Source organism: Oncorhynchus nerka, linkage group LG15, assembly GCF_034236695.1.
Source record: "Oncorhynchus nerka isolate Pitt River linkage group LG15, Oner_Uvic_2.0, whole genome shotgun sequence".
NCBI classification, from domain to species: Eukaryota; Metazoa; Chordata; class Actinopteri; order Salmoniformes; family Salmonidae; genus Oncorhynchus; species Oncorhynchus nerka.
This window is the reverse complement of record NC_088410.1, coordinates 498485-501087: the sequence shown is the minus strand read 5'-3', so window position 1 is coordinate 501087 and position 2603 is coordinate 498485.

The following is a 2603-nucleotide window of genomic DNA, read 5'->3' as shown; positions in this document are numbered from 1 at the left end:
TGTCTGGCGGAGAATTGGATCGCAGATAATTTCCCATAGGGGATCCCTTACCCCTTGATAGCACTGAACAGCGAGGCCACACATTTCTTTTACTCGGACTGACAAATTGCGCACAGGTGACGCACCTCCCGGCGTTACGATACGGAAGAGTGTTCCACGGTCACTGTTGCAGAGCCGCGGGTTAACGACCAAGGATGGTGGGGATGAAAACGCGATGCTTCTACTACTGCGGACGTTTCATCGTAAAAGCCAGAAGGTTTACTTAGTTTTTAAACCCTCCATACACCGATAAAAAACTTTGCAGGAGCGTGACTACAGGAAGCGGATGCATGCAACCATATGAGGGCTTGCCTTGGGTTTTTGTCTGCTCAAACCACTGGTAGTTCATAGACTGACCACTTGACGGGACACATGGCAACCGACTGAAAGTCCGGACCTGCATAAAATCACGCCTTTCGATGGTTGCCTGATCTCCCGAGTATACCCATACAGACCAGCTGGTTTGACTAGACATGGGTTGATTGGGAGTTAGGATCCTGGAAGGGAATAGGTCCTAATTATACACATGATTGAAAACATCAGGACCAAGACCAGCGAACACTGAAGTAAATACATAGACAACGTGGAGCTAAAAAAGAAAGGATCCGACAGAGAGTAAACTCTAAGTTTGCACTATGCTTTCTACTTCAGTTGACACGGACCTAGACATCATGACCATACCACTGCGACGGGGACACGCAGCGGCGACTGAGGTCGGACCTGCGCAAATCCACGCCAACTTCGATGGTTTGCTGATCGCCAGTATACCCATACAGACCAGCTGGATTTGACTAGACATGGGTTGATTGGGAGTTAGGATCCTGGGAATAAGTCCTAATTATACACATGATAAAACATCCCGGGACCAAAGAACCAACGAATACTGAAGATGACCATACCACTCGACATGGACACATGGCAACCAACCGAGGACCGGACCTGCATAAGGTACGCAACTCAAGGGTTTGCCTGATCCTAAGTTGAGTTGACAGACTTACCTAAACTTAACCTTAATCCTTTTAAAAAAAATAAAAATAAAAACTATACCTAACTCCTAACCCTAACCCCTAACATCAACCTAACCCTAACCTAACCTTAAACCCTAACCTAACCCTAACCTCAACCCTAACCTAACCACTCTAAAACCACCTAAACCTAACCTTAACCATTCCAAAAAACTATAACCTAACCCTAACTAACTTAACCACTCTAAAAACTCCTTACCTAAACCTAACCTAACCATTCTGAAAACTATACTAACCCTAATCCTAACCTAACCTTAACCACTCTAAAAAACCCTTACCTAAACCCTAACCTTAAACTCTCTAAAAAACTATTTCTTACCCAACCTAAACCTAACCTTAACCACTCTTAAAACTATACCTAAACCTAAAACCTACTGACAGACAGTCTTTTAACCCAACCAGACGGGTTAATCTACAAGTGGGCAACAATGGGGCCTACTACTTTGGCGGCAGCGCCCGGACCCACCCCTACGCGCACATGTGTGGAGTGCACCCCCCCTTCCCCCTTCGGCTTCTACGTGTCAGAGATGGAAGTGGATCAAGCCGACTCAAAACTGACAAACCTAACCCTACGGCCTGTGGAGTGCACACCCCTCCCTTCCCCCTTCGGCTAACCCAGAGATGGAACCTAACCTAACTAACCCCGACCTCAAAAACTAGACCTAACCCCTAGCCTAACCTGGCCTGGCCTGGCCTGACCTGGCCTGGCCTGGCCTGGCCTGGCCCTGGCCTGGCCTGGCCTGACAGCCTGGCCCTGGCCTGGCCCTGGCCCTGAGCCTGGCCTGGCCTGGCCTGAGCCTGGCCTGGCCTGGCCTGGCCTGGCCTGGCCTGGCCTGATGCCCTGGCCTGGCCTGACCTGGCCTGGCCCTGGCCCTGGCCTGGCCTGGCCTGGCCTGGCCTGACCCTGGCCTGGCCCTGGCCTGGCCTGGCCCTGGCCTGGCCTGGCCTGGCCCTGGCCCTGGCCCTGGCCTGGCCTGGCCTGGCCTGGCCTGGCCCTGGCCTGGCCTGGCCTGAGCCTGGCCTGGCCTGGCCTGGCCCTGGCCTGACCCTGGCCTGGCCTGGCCTGGCCTGGCCTGGCCCTGAGCCTGGCCTGGCCTGGCCTGAGCCTGGCCTGGCCCTGGCCTGGCCTGGCCTGCCCTGGCCTGGCCTGGCCTGGCCTGGCCCTGGCCCTGGCCTTAGCCTGGCCTAAGCCTTCCTTCTTAATTGGCCTGGCCTAATTGGCCTGGCCTGGCCTGGCCTGGCCTGGCCTATTTTTAATTTATTGGCCTGGCCTGGCCTGGCCTGGCCTGGCCTGGCCCTGGCCTCATTTTAATGGCCTGGCCTGGCCTGACCTGGCCTGGCCTGACCCTGCCTGGCCTGGCCTGGCCTGGCCTATTTTCGCCTGGCCTGGCCCTGGCCTAATTTTAATTTTAACTGTGGCCTGGCCCTGGCCTAACCCCTAACCCTAGCCCTGGCCTGGCTAAAACCCTGGCCTAACCCTAACCTCAGTAACCATTCTAACCCCTAACTAACCCTAACCCCAACCCTAACCCTAACCCT